The sequence below is a fragment of the Cricetulus griseus genome (assembly GCF_003668045.3).
Source record: "Cricetulus griseus strain 17A/GY chromosome 1 unlocalized genomic scaffold, alternate assembly CriGri-PICRH-1.0 chr1_1, whole genome shotgun sequence".
Classification (NCBI taxonomy): Eukaryota; Metazoa; Chordata; class Mammalia; order Rodentia; family Cricetidae; genus Cricetulus; species Cricetulus griseus.
In genome coordinates this window covers 1,752,108-1,767,108 of record NW_023276807.1, presented here as the reverse complement: position 1 = coordinate 1,767,108, position 15,001 = coordinate 1,752,108, and the positions used below count along the sequence as shown (strand labels likewise).

Genomic DNA, 15,001 nt, shown 5'->3' with positions numbered 1-15,001 from the left:
TAGACTGCATGCCAAATGCTGGCAGCAGTGACCTCATTGTGCTATTTAATGTTCAGTACAGCGTGGAGACGACAGCGATGAAAGTGACCCAGGCATCAGATGTGACAGAGCACATCTTTACTCTCTAAGCCACAGATGACTCACATGTCAAGCTGCACATTTGGAGTTTACTCAGGAGCTGAATGTCCCTCTCCACTAAGCTTGGATGGGACAGTCACCAGCAGCAATGACCTAAGCATAAGATAAGATATTAATCTGCTTCTTTCCATATATTTCTTCAACTGATCCAAACTACAACAGCAAGAAAGTTGCCAGAGAAAAAGCCACTCATTTCCCATTGCATTTTCTAAGCTAAAAAGATTTCAAGTGCTATTTCTTACTGAGGTCTACTGAAGATCTGTGCCTCTTGCTTCACTTCAGACCCAACGCTCTAAACCTCATTAAGGGTCAGAGGCCTCCTCCTTCTATCTCCTGCTCTGTCCACCGTTTCCACCTCATTGATAATAAAAACGCAAGAAGCAGTGAGGGCTGGGGCTGGGAGAGCACCCAGACAGAGTGTGAGGGGCCCTAGATTTGACCTGAAGCCAGTGTGTAGGCAAGTACACATGCATACACATGCACAGAAGTTCTCTCTCTCTCTCTCTCTCTCTCTCTCTCTCTCTCTCTCTCTCTCTCTCTCTCTCTCTCACACACACACACACACACATACACACACACACAAGTTTTTGTTTTAAGCACAATAACATCCCAATATGAATAGGAATAGGTAAGTGTTTAATGTGTTCTTTAAAAGAAAATAAGAGATTTACTTATTTATTTCATTTCCCCCCCTAAAAAGCAAGAAAAACACAGGGAATGTTTTAGAGGTTGTATTTGTGATGAAGGAAAGGATGCAATTTAGAATAGTATAATTACCCCCCCCCCCCAAAGAATAGTATCATTACCAAAACAAGACTGAAAAGGCCAGGAGGATTTTTGGCAAAATTCTTTTTTTAAAAATTGTTTTAATGCTACTGTAATAAACTAATATTTATTTCAAAGGCAAGTTGCTTAATAAGAAATGTGTTTTTCAGTAATTTAAACCATTGCTACTTAATCTCTGAATACAGAAGGAAGTCATTAAGCAATAAATTCAATGGCAGCCTTTAATTAACACTGGGCCCTTCTATCGAATCACACTGAGAGGAGTTTCCTCTTATTCTGGACTTCTAATATGTAAGTTGATGGGTAAAAAGTAAAGAAAAGGAACTTGGTGTCTGCCTAATTAAATTCCTATCAGAAGAATAACTTGGAAGGGCCCCACTGACCTTATATTGCCATCCTGCTAATCAGCCCGCAGGATGACCATCTAATGATTACACTAGATCTCTTTCTTCAACAGCTGTCAACATCATAGGCACAAGAAAAATACTTATGAAAATGTCAACTTGGTTCACCCAAACACACACATCAACAACATCTCAACACATTTTGTTTTGGCTCATTGAATGCAGAATGGAAGTTCCCTTGAATAGCAATAACCATTTTCTCAAAAACAAAACTGCACAACAAAACTGAAAAGGCAGCCTGGACTTAAACCCAATCAACAATTTAATAGTTTATTTTCCCTACATTATAAATGCATTTGCACTTTAACATCCAGCAAGAGGAGACCTGGGTTTAAACTATCTGGGCTCAAAATGATACCCAGGACGGGAGGTGTGTGTGTGTTGGGGGGGGGGTGGCAGGATGACAAAGGGCAAACTTGTCAGGGTCCAAAAAATATCGATTATAAAGTTTAGGGTCCAAATCTCTGCTCTATTTCCAGGAGCCTGAATCTCCCATTGTCTTTCAGATGTCTGGCTAATCACCACAGGATTACTTGGCCTCAGTGGAGAATGCCTCCTAGTTTACATAACAACAGACCTAGGCCCTGGTGTGCCTTGCACCTATTCTGAGAACTTGCTTATGTGCCTAGAGACTGTTTAGGTGCCTCTTGAATTAAAAGAATTACTTCATATCAGGATATATGCATTATAGTAGATGCCTTCTGTGGTCACCCCCACTGTTGGAAAGCCATTTAAGAGGATGTATGAATAAACTGGAGACTCTAGTTTCCAGCATGGACTGAAAGCCCTCCTGAAATGTCAAGATGTCTGCGATTTGTCTTTATTGTTGTTGGGTACCTAGGAGTTTCCCAGTCCAGAACCCCACCCAACCACCCAACCACCCCCACCCCTATCCCCTCACCCCCTCACCCCTGACTTAGGGATGAACCTGGGGCCATTGGGCTGGCTCCAATTTCAGCCCCAAAGACTTCAATCTGGAATAGATAGCCTCTGTAGCGGGGGACTGATACAAGCCGGGGCCCGGCACAAACTACACAGCTGCTTCTGAAAGCACACATCTTTCCACCCACCCTGTGCATGCAACATTTCCTGCTATCTTAGATTTATGAAACCTTATTTTACAAGTTACCTACAAAATCTCCCCATAAGGCTTATTCTTTTCCCTAGTCTTATCACACTTCATTCTGTTTGGAGAGCTCAACTTTTCTTAGAACCCTCAAGGAGAATACTACATTTAGTCTTTTCTGTATTGACTTTCAGATCCAAATTTCAAGAGCCTATTAGTTGTCCCTTCAGTTCCTTTATTAAAATATGTTTCCAAAACCTGCTCTAACCTTTCGGTTCCTACTTTGATTAATTGTAATCTTCCGGTCAACCTCTCATACTTCAGCTGCACAGTTGTCTTAGAGTCTTCATTTCCTACTCCTGAGAAATCCAACATCACATCACTGTTGTAACACAGTGGTTACGAACACAGCCCCCTTTGCTTCCTGGCCTCCAAGGGGCATGCATCTCCCTTGTCCATATAATCTCACCATGATGTCTACCTTACCCAAAGCAATGGTGGCAAGCAACAACAGACAGAAATCCCCAAAGCTGTGAGCCAAAGTAAAACTGTTCCTCTTTTTAAGTTGATTTTCTCAGGTATTTTGTTACATTAATGGGAAGTGAACAATAACAAATGTTAAATATCTAACTATTCATCAATGCTTACACCTTGAACTTGCTTGGGCTCTCAGCCTGCAGAAATATTAGAAAATAATAATCTACTATTTAAGCATCCTTTCTTCCACCCAAGAACATATTAAATTTTAGTGTAATATCAGACAAGAATAGAAATGGCACAGTCACTAGAGATAGCTATTAAAATATTCCACATATCCATCTGAAGGAAAACAAAAAAGGATCATGCCTTGAAGTCACAAATATATTTGCATACTAGTCCCTTCATTTTGATTTGTGATTTTGAGTCCCATGGTTTTTAAACAAATATCTAAGCTTCAGTTCTACATCTACAAATCCAGATGCTGAAAGGTGCCAAAGCATCAATACACAAAGCCCTGAACAGAGTATCTCACCCTACAAATCACTATTGTAATAGTCAGGGCAATAACCCTGATCTTTTGTCCTTCTGACACATACACCAGAGTGCTCCAGTTACCTCCTAAGACTGAGTGACAGTATCCTGTCTTCAGACACTGTCGCTGGATCCTGGCTAACTTAGAGGACAAAGCCAAAACTTGCATTTTTCAAGTATTTCTAGAAACAAACTCCAGTCTCAACTCTTCTTTGAGACACTCCTAAAACTGACCTTCAACACGTATTAGCAGGGTCCTATTTTCCCATCTAACAGTTATGTATTGTGTGGATACAAAGAAAGCACCTAAAGTTTTTAATGGTGTCTCTTGGTAACTTCATTCTGGAGATAAAACTGTAAACTATTTCTCAGGGTTCTGCAAGCCTTTGTCACTTTGCAAGTGAGTCTATGGCTGTCCAATAGCCCATGGGAGAATCATCTCATTTCAAGGTAAAGATTTACTTGAGTCTCCTCTCAGCACTGCATCAGAAGCCAAAGGCAGGAAGGCCTGGCTTAGTTTCAAAGATGGCAGGTGGAAGAAAAGGCAAGCCAACTGCTAACTATGACAAAAGGAGCCGTATACCCACGATTGTATAGCACTGTGAAACATCATCATTGCTTAAATAATGGTTAGTCTTTCCCTAAGCATTTCTTAAAGAAATCAGCCTACCATTTAATAAGATAAGCTTATCAATAGATTGCTTAAAAGTTTCCTGTTTCAGCTTGCTTATTGGCAAGACTGCATTTAAGTGCCTCCTTGATTCAGAAAGTAATTAAATGTTGAAGCAGCACCTGGACAGAGATCAAGGAGTCTTCACAGTTTTGTTTTGTTTTTCATTTCCTTAGATTATCCTACTAATGACTTGCAAATGCATGTGAAGAGAATGCATCTCCCCCCCCCCCCCCGTGACCAACTCTGGGGATATTTAATGCATGGACACTTAAGCACAATGGTGGTATTCTGTATTTGTCACTCAGTTGGTACAGTTTACAGTTTACCACACACTCACTTCTGCAAGGACATCATGTACACAAAGATACACGTTCCACAGTTGGGAACCTATGAAAGCTCTGAACTATACGCAAAGATTCATTTGATCATGGCACATCAGGTAAGGATCACAGGCATACCAGTTGCACCTCTTCCAGAAAGATGTGGTCATTTTATCTAGGAATTGCAGAACACAAATTCCCTTAAGCGATTTTTTTCTTGCCGTTGACTTTTTCCATAATATTTTCTTATAGCCAGCTTTTCTCCTTAGCCAAAGGCCAGAATGGAGTCAAAGGAACCGATGCACAACCGATTTTACTGTCTTCCTCTTGCCTTTCTGTGTGCTGCAGTACGTTAGAGTTCTGACGGGCGGCTTCAGGACACTGGGAACCAATGCAGCCACTGTATGAAGGACTGTTGCAGTACGCCTATGTGTCAAGTTTCTGACAGATGTGACAAGTCTTGGAGCAGAGGAAACAACTGAATGTGTCTGAATGTGTCTAAAATGAATGGTGCACAGTGCAGAATTAAGACAGGCGTTCTTGGCATAGTTCCGATAGGTTGAAGATGCCCAAATGTTCAGGGGACATAATATTCCTGAAGCCGCTCTCAGTGCATCCGTGAAGATGGACACTGCCACAGACGTCACCATCTTGCTACCTGCCTACGGTGGCTCCAGAATGCAATTTTATGAACAACACACATTCCTGAGTGAGAAAAAGATTTTCAGAGCCCTGTCTTTTCTTGGCTACCAATAGGATAGGTAATCAGAATTTGGGAGCTGGGGATTCAGGGGGAGGGAGAGTCCATTAGGTGTTTTTATGTTTTGTTTTATATTATTATTTTCCCAAGGAGTCTCAAGTAGGTGAGGTTGACCTCAAGGTGACGATGTAGCACAGAATGACCTTGTACTTCTGCTCTTCCCGCCTCTGCGGGACTGGACCCAGGCCCTTGTTCATTCTGAGTAAACACACAAACTGAGATATTTCCCCGGCTGCCCCATTAAAAAAAAGTCCACCATAATATTTAGGTATGTTGAGAGGAGAGAAAACAGAGAGGAATCTATGTGTCTGAGTGTCCATCTGCCTGGGGTGGAAGGAGGTAGAACAAAGTGTCAGACTCTGTTTCAGTGAATGAATAAAAACCGAGTTGTTTAGAGCAAAAATTTGGGCTTAGATTAGATCATTATGAATAACCTCTTTGTCTAATATAAAAGAACTCACTGAACTTAAGCAAATTTCATTAGTTCTCTTGGCATAAAACACATTCAAGTTACCAGCTCTAAGGGCAAGCACTGCAGGTAATTTTTTAAAAAGAGTTCAGAACAAGTACATTTGGCACAATGAAAGCTATTATGATGTTATTAACCTTAGATAATTTAGTCTTCCAAAATCTTAAGTTTGACTTCAACTGACAGTACAGTCCTTATCTGAATTGCTTGGGACCAGAAGGGTTTCAGATACTGAGGGTTTTGTTGATTATTGTCTTACATTTAGTATATTTGCATATAGATAATGAGATTATTGGAAATAGGACTAATTCTAAACATGAAATTAAATTGTGACTCATATCCCCCTTATATATGTAGCGTCAAGATAATTTTGCACTGCATTTGTATTGCTCCTATGTAGTCACTGTAACCCATCACAAAGGATGAGGTATGAAATTTTCCACCTGTGATGTCATTTCAACACCTAAACAGGTCTGGATTTTGGAGGGTTTTGTATTTTGTATTTTCGGATCAGGGCTACTCATACTGCATTAAGTTATTGTACATTGCTGTCCAAGTGTTTTTTTCCCTGCACTGGGCAGAGTTTCTTATTTATTTATGTTTTTTTGAGGCTGAGTCTATCTATAACCCTGGCTGTCCTGGAGCTTGCTATATAGTCTAAGCTGGCCTTGAACTCACAGAGATCTTCTTGCCTCTGCTTCCCGAGTGCTGGTATTAATGGTGTGTGCCATGACACTTTATAATAGAATTTGTTTATGAATCAAGTCAGGCTTTTGAACTCACCTAGACCTCCAATAATTATTGCTTCTCGGGGTAAGAAACCACACTGCTACTGTTATGGTTTGCATTTGAGATGTTTCCTAAAGGGTCATGTGCTTTCATAAGTGGTTAGATTCTGGGGGCTCTGACCTATGCAGAGGAGCAATCCTTTAATGGATTCACATTCTGATAGCTGCATTTGTGTAGGCAATAGAAGGTGGCCCTGGCTGGAGGAAGCTGTTCACTGGGTACCTACTCTACAAAGATACACCTTCTCTTTCTGTCCCTTCATCACTTCCTGGTCACCAAGAGGTGAACAGCACTTTTTTCTGAGCTTCTGTCTTCCCACAGCCCTAGAAACAACAGAGCCAGCTGGCCAAGGGCTGAAACCATGAATCAAAATAAATCCTTTCAAAAATTGTTTCTGCTAAGTATTTCTCAAATCCATGAAAATCTGACTAACACAACCACCCTTTAAACCTGTGCTACCCACACTGTATGATACAAAAGCTCACCTCCATGTTTGCACCTCAAATTGTCCTCACGGGAAGCTTAATGTCACCATGTGACATGATAGAGTGCACAGGTTGTGTACACTTTCAAAAGAGAAGACAAGGGTAGAAGGTAAGATCTTCCCATCATAGGAACACATGCAGGCTCATCTCAGAGAGTCTAAACAGAGGCCATCAGCTTCACCTTCTTATTTTAAATTAGCCATGGAATTTTAGCAAGGTATCATCAAATAAAATTATGGCTGTTTAGATTTTACTGGTTTTCTTAAATGGTCACATTTACATAAGAGCCGAGAGTTCCTCCAGCCTCACATTGTATCTTTTAGCCCAACGCTGTCATGAAGTTGTTTGGCCTCGTTCTGGCCTTACAGCCTCACATAGTTTCTTTCTCTGTCTGAAATATTGGTCTAGGTTGTTTTTATACGGGTATCTTCTTCATCATTTGGGTTTTACTAAGCATCTTGACCTCCAAGGATACTGTCCTTCCACGCTGTGTGAAGCAGCTGAATTGAACACACAACTTAGTTTCATTCTAGTCTTGTCACTTGTCACTCCGAGACACTCCTTTCTTATTGATTTGTTTATTGTCCCCACTCTCTTCCCTCCAGGCTACAACACCATGAGGATGCAAGGTTCCACTCTGCATTCCTGACACCCAGAGTTGTGCCTGGTGCATAAAAAACATATCCATTCGAACAATCACTATGTATTTGAATGAACTGATGAAAAGAGGCCTCCACATAACTGCCGAAAAAGCCCTTCCTGGTCCTTGTATAGAAACTGTGAACTAATTGAAAACGCCAGCGGAATAATCAGGAGAATTTCAATGATAGCTAGATTATTTGATGCTATTAAAGTAAGCATTACTGGTTTCAATTTGATGATGGCATTTTGGCTTCTCTTAGGTTTCAGAGGAATAGTGAGGCATTTATGGAAACATTTACAGGATAAGTAATTTGTGTAAAATAATCCAGTATCTTCATGTGTGTACAGGGAATGAGGGGAGGGTGGAGATGAATCTGTCCATGTGAACCCAGCCCTGGAGGCTCTCGGATGTAAGTCAAGGATTTGGAAGGTGGGGAGAGGCATGAGCGTCAAGAACTCAGGGCCACCCTCAACTACACAGTAAGTGCCAAGCTGGTATGAACTACAAGAGACCCTGCCTAAAAAAAAAAAAAAAAAAAAAAAAAAAAAAAAAAGGAGCCTAAGAATGTTTGTATTCATAACTGATGAAGTAAGGGAAATATGTGATCCAGTAAAATAGTTCTCTTCAGAATGAAGCACTGAAAATATAGGATGGAGGTTTATTTGTCATTACAAAACCAAACCAGAGGATAGGGATGGGACAGCCTCCAGTCCCTTTCACACGTGCAGATTCACCAGCCAAAGCAGACGCAGCTGAGGAACAAATAAAAGAGGCCAGGTTTAAGGATTCGGATCCCCCTTTGGTGGGAGTTTCCCCCTTCTTTCCACTACCTAATTATTAAAGTTCTGCAGCCTTCTGGGGCTCACTGAGTATTTATCAGACGGCAGTGTAATAGCCAAGAAGAGGGGAGACAATGAGAGACAGCTGGATAAAGAAGTGTGGGAAATGTTAGAGGAGAATCACTGCAGATTTTGTGGAGAAATGGTCTCTAAAACAAACAGAAGAAGCTGGGCAAACACTGCCAACAAACTACTCATGAGCTAAATTGTCCCCACAATAATATAAACCAAGATGGATAACCCAGATGGAAAAGCCCACTTCATTGTGTTCCCGGAAATTATTGTTTAAGTCAATCTTGTTTTACAATAAAACTCAGAAGGGAGGAGAGGGGAGTATTGTTCTATTGGATGAGGAAAGCAGGGACAGTGAATCACGCCTACACAAATGAAACAAGACACAGTGCTCTTGGGCAACGGCTTGAAGGTTGTATGGGGAATGAAACCACTGTTGGTGATCTAGCCTTGTCTGACCTAGAACTCACTGTGTAGACTGGGCTGGCCTTTGACTCACAGAGAACTGCCTGCCTCTGCCTCCAGAGTTCTGGGTATATGCTACCATGACCAACTCTATCTTGATTTTTATAAATCATATAAACACAATTCAGTTCAATGATTTGTCTAGAAAAGTACAAGTTTCTCTTCACTGGGTTTAGAGTATTCTTACACGTGCCATCTTGTCAGCAGCTACCAGCCTTGCAGATGAGAGCCCGTGACTTACAGAACGATTTCCTGATGGGTACAGACTAATTAAAGTTATTCAGCAAACAAATCCTCATTTAGACATGGATGACAGGCTTCTCCATGTTTTTTGTATTATTTGTAGGACTGAATATAATGATTGTAAAAAATCGTTAATAATCACAGAAACAATGGCTCAAACAAATGTTGTATGTTCAACAGGTCTCAAGAGAAACATAACACACTCTTATTCATTATTTGTGACCCTTAGAGTATGGGTAGATAATTCATAAAAGGAGAAATACAAATGGCAAGAAGCTTGGGAAGTGTTTCATTGCAATAGTAAAGACAAGTTAAAAACGAGACAAAGCGTGCCCCTGTATTTCAGTACTCAGAAGTCTGAATCAGGAAGATGCTGAATCTGAGGCCAGCTTGAGTTACACAGCGAGACCTTGTCAAAAAAGCAAAACGATGCAAATAAACATCCATAAACAAAAATAAAAAGTAATGCTTTAAAAGCAGAAGGAGACCACAGGGATGGCTCAGTGTTTATTTTAGAGCACACATGGCTCTTGCAGAGAACCCGAGTTTGATTCCCAGCAACCTCTTTGGATAGCTCCTAAACACCTGTAAATACAGCTCCAGAGAACATGCTGAATCCCCCCCCCCCCCAGCATCTGCGGGCACTGCAATCACATGCACCTAGACCAGTGGTTCTCAACCTGTGGGTCCTGACTCTCCAGGGTCTAACCACCCTTTTGTGGGCATCACGTATCAGATATCCTCCATGTCAGATATTTACATAACAATTTATCACGGTAGCAAAATTAGGTAGGAAGCAGCAACTAAAACTGAGGGTCACCACAACATGAAGAACTGTATTAAAATGTCACAATGTTAGGAGAAACACTGACATAGACACACATACAGAATTTTTTAAAAATCTTAAAAACAAAGCCCTACAAACAAATAGTAATAAACTCAATCCAAATATGCATCTATGAGAGCTTATCATTAAGACCTTGGTTGCTAAAATTAAAAGATAAAATAGGTATAATTTTGTTATCAGATATGATTTGGCTTCATTTATATTAAAATACAGTATAATTTTGTTGTGTTTAAAACTTAAAATAATCTATATCAAACTGCTAATAGCATTACCCTAGAAGAGGGGCCTTTTCACCTTCTATTCTACAGCACTTCTAAGTACTGAATAACTTGTTTGTAAGTTTCATATACTACCCTAATAAGAAGTAATTTATAAAAATTTAAAGAATAAAGATAACTAGAAGTAAGTCCTGACAGGATGGACCCAGATGCAATGGTTGCCGTGGGTACAGGAAGTATGAGCTTTCCCTGATTTGTATATTAGTTTGCTCCTTTAAGACGTCAGGCTGAGTACTTTTCCACTTACGGTCTGGGGATAATTCTCTTTTCCTTTTTTATGCATGCAGGTTGTGTCTTCCCTTTATGCATTTATAGAGTGTATAAATTTTAGCCACTATTATTACCTTTGTAATTAGAGCAAAAAAAAAACAGAATAAAAAACTGAGAATCTCAATATGCAGAAGGACAGAGTACTGTTTTATCATCACACTGAAGCTCACAGAGGTTAAGCCATATACAAGGTCGCAAAGCTACTAAGGTGAAATCTAAGGGAGCACTCTCAGAGGCTCCAGGCAAAAACAAGACATGGCAGTTATGAATGCTATGCAGAAAACATGGCATAACCACCAGTTGCCATAAAGGAGAAACCTCAGGAAGTATGAGGTGAAACACCATAAAACAATAATAGGCTTTTACTTTACAGCTCGAGCAAAGAAAAATAACAGGGACTACGCTGGCTAGCTCAGCCAGTAGAGGACCTGTCTAACATGTACAAAGCCCTAGGTTCAGTTGCCAGCACTGCATGAAAACAAGCATGGTACCATATACCAGGAATCCCAGCACTCCAGAGGTGGAGGCAGGAGATCAGTTCAAAGGCTTTGGCATAGTCTTTCTGACCCCACCCCCCTTTTGCAACGTGGCATCAGAACAACACGGAAAAGGCCCGTCCCTACAAGGAGGGTACCCTATGCACCTGTGAAATCGCTCCCGGGTACTGACCTATCGGGCTCCAAGTCAACACACCGCAGAGCTTTTGCATGGCAATGCTTATCACAGCACTGTTCATCATAGCAGAGGAACAGATGAAGAAAATGTGGTGTGTGCGCGTGTATAATGGTTTCTTCATCAGCCATAAAAAGAGAATGAAGCTAAGTTGTTGCCAGGAAAATGAATACAGCTGGAAATTATATTAAGCATTTACACCACTCTCAGAAAGACAAATATTCTCTCATCTGTGGTTCCTATATTTTATATAGTTATATAAAAACACCTGCATATACATGACTTAAAAGTAGTAGTGAAACTGTCTAGGGGAACCTAGGACCTAACAGGAGCGGGGAAGGGAGAGAAAAGTAGGGTGAAGGGTACAATATACAACATGAAATTAATAACAAAAAGTGAAAAATAAAATTTCATTAAAACAGCTAAGGAAAAAACACATAAAATGATTTTCCTTTACCAATGTCTGTTTTCTAACTTATTGTGAGCACAGGGAAACTAAGGCAAGGGATGCATGGCTCTAAGTGTCCAGTGACATCATTGGGAGGTAACTGCCACGTTCTCCGTCTACAGCAGATAATCCATCTCTCTCCACACATCTCGGTTGTGCCTATATTGGCTTTAGACCCATCAGGATAAGAACCCATCCTGTTTGGTTGCAGTATTCCTAAAATATTTTTTAAAAAACATAACCATATTATCAAACACACACTTGCATTTTCAAATTTTAACTAGTTTTTTAATGAAAGTATTTCTACCATTTAACTCATTTTCTCTAAAGCCTACTGAATATGCAACAGCTTCTGTTACTAATCCAGGGTTGACACTCTCCGACATCAGGTGCTGCAGATTGAAAGCACGTGGTCCTGATGCTGGGACGAAGAAGCAGGTGAAAGGAGGCCTCAGGAAGTGCCAAGAAAGGCTGTCTGGGAGGGAGAGAATTTTACCGGAAGCTAGATTGGTGGAAATTGACAATGCTAACACCGGTGGGAGTATGGGAAACAGGGGTTGTACCTAACGGACACAGTGTCTCCAGAGGAGACTCTGGGTATAAGTCTGAAGGTTCTGCTTGTCTTTCAGCTGACCACAGTAGAACTCAAGTCTGGCGGCGGCAGCAACAACAAAACACAAACTTTTTGTTTTCAAGGAAATTTTGGATTAAGTATGTGACGGGTATGAAAACAAATGAAAAATTAAGCAAACCTTGATCTCAGTCCATCTCTTGTCAAATAGAGTCTAGGCAAATTTGATACTAGAATAGACTTTTTATGACACCTTATTCGGACCTCAAATTTACAGAGATACTTTAAAGACCTCTTGAAACAAAAGAAAAGGGGTGTATCTCAGACACTGACCACTAAACAGCATTTCTAAGGTATGTGAGGATACTGTCCCATATCATATGACAAGGAATACAGGGGGAAGAAGGCTTATTCTCAGGTTCTGGAGTTTGTAAATTGTATTAGTTTGGAATGAAAACAGGGCAGAGACAGAACAAAACTAAGGAAAGCCTTTGGAACTCTTTAAGTTTTACAGGAAGAATCAGATCTATAATGACAGCACTGAGGAGGCTGAGGCAGGAAAATCATGAGTTTGAGAACAGCTCAGTATTCACAGCAAGATTCCATCTCAAAAATTCAAAACTGGTGAGACTCAGTTGTAAAGTTTTTGCCCAGCACATTGGAGACTCTGGGTTTGACACTCATAGCTGCAGACATAACACAAATCAACAACAAAAGTTGTAAAGGCAAAGGATGATGAAGAAAACCACACAGATGCAAAATCAGGCAACTTTCAGATAAGAGTAAAAATGCTCAGTGAAATGAAGAGCCCAGTGGCTACAGCTAAGACCCTTAGACACCACACAGGCATTAAGAGGGCCTCACTACAACAGGCAAAGAACATGCTTGGCTGAGCTCTGAAAATGCTTGGCTGAGCTCTGGAAATGCTCTGGATCCCTTGGTTTCCCTCTTCAAGAATAACATGATGTGAAGTGGTTGCTCCACCTTATATGCTGCATGTTTGTGGCAGGTGACATAACTCTTTGGTAACATCTTCAAATCAAGACACAGGTATCAAGGAGTGGGTGCAAAGAATGAGTCCAAGGAGGCCCATCCACACATAGACTCCATTTAGGTAGTAAGATGATAGACTCGCAGTTGGTATTGTAATGAAATGTGAGTTCGGAGTCTGGACAGAAGTGCTGAAAGTGTTTGCTATGTAGAAGGGATGTGAATTTGCAGGGGGTCATGGGAATAGACAGTGACATTCCCACAGTGACAACTAGTGTTTAATAAGTTGACCTACCAGACTCATTATTCCCTGTTGGTGGGCCCCACTTGGCAAAGCTGTGGGGTGACTGGTTGTTTCCTATTCGTAACTTTCTCAGTGCCACTGCTATGACTCTCTTAGATCAGCTGTGGAGTTCTTTCCACAGACCTTTGGTGGTGTATTTTACACTTTTGGGGCACACAGATAGCTGTGGATGATCAGGAAGATGATTTCTGCCTAACTGTATAATTCTGATGAATAGAAATAATACTAGGATCTCTGTGAGTTCAAGGCCAGCCTGGTCTCCAGAGCGAGTGCCAGGATAGGCTCTAAAGCTACACAGAAAAACCCTGTCTCAAACGCCCCCCCCCAAAAAAAAGAAATAATACTAGGATATTTTACATTACTCAGACTGACAGGATTCTCAGTCACAGACAGCTAACTTTAGACTTCAGAGCAGATTCAAAGCAGGCTGGTTACCCCTAGAGACAAATATCTGGTTGCCCCTAGAGACAAATACACGAGGTCATTTTCCCAGGTGATGTTTTGCTGATTCTGTGGTTTCAAGGTTGATTTGGTCTACATATTGAGGTCTAGGACAACTAGGGCTACATAAAGAATTCCTGCCTCAAAAAAAAAAGATTGCTTTAAGTCACCAATCTTGTTTTGTTACTCAGCAATGGATAACCACATGCAAATGTATCTGTTTCATTTTGGGCTTTGCTTTCAATGCATGGTCTCACACTGCAGTCCAGGATGACCTCATACTTAGAGTGATCCTGTGCCTCTGCTCTTGAGTCCTGAGATTGCAGGGTACATCACCACACCTGCCTTCACAGAGGTATATAGCACAGTAAGTGGGTCACTGAGCAGCTAAAAAGCATTTTCATTGTTCCCCATCTCTTCTCTTGGTGCCAATCACTTTTTTATTTTTTATTTTTATTTTTTTTTTTTTTAGTGGTTTAACATCTGGCTCCCCATCTGTTGCTTTGATTTCCCTATGGGAGGGCCTGGGGCAGGTTCTGCCTCATCTCTGTGACAGCAGTTATTTCTAGGTACCTGGGTGTATTGTTACAGTAAAGCCTTGAAAATCAACATAATCACCCCACTCCCCATATATCTACTGAATACCAAGCTATGAGATACACCATCCCTTAGTGTGCACCGCTGTCACTTAACCTACAAAAACAACAAATAATTATTCTTATGCTCACATAGATGCTGAGTAATTTTCAAAGTCAGACTTCTGGAAATGTTTCAATCAGAGTTCAAATTTGACTTCAAAAGCTCCACTACTGCTTTTTGATAAAGGGAACTGAGATAGAAATCTCTTCTAGAGATGATAGAAAAACATCAAGAAGGGGAAATTAAAAATAAACTCCTGTCTTTTCAATTCTGTCTGTCTGTTTTCAAGACAGGGTCTCACTATGGAGCTCTGGCTATGCTGGAACTCATTCTGTAGACCAGACTAGCTTCAAACTCACAGAGGTCTACCTGCCTGTGCCTCCTGAGTGCTGGGATTAAAGATGTGTGCCACCATGCCCAGATCTCATATCCTTACAG

The 15,001-nt window shown here is 40.8% G+C and overlaps 1 protein-coding gene and 1 pseudogene across 4 annotated transcripts in view; both read right to left on the bottom strand.

Moving 5' to 3' along the window:
- Positions 1-15,001, bottom strand: part of Mcu (mitochondrial calcium uniporter) — a 164,803-nt gene that overhangs the window by 62,507 nt on the left and 87,295 nt on the right. The window lies entirely within an intron of this gene.
- LOC113832427 lies at positions 2,262-8,101 on the bottom strand (annotated as a pseudogene).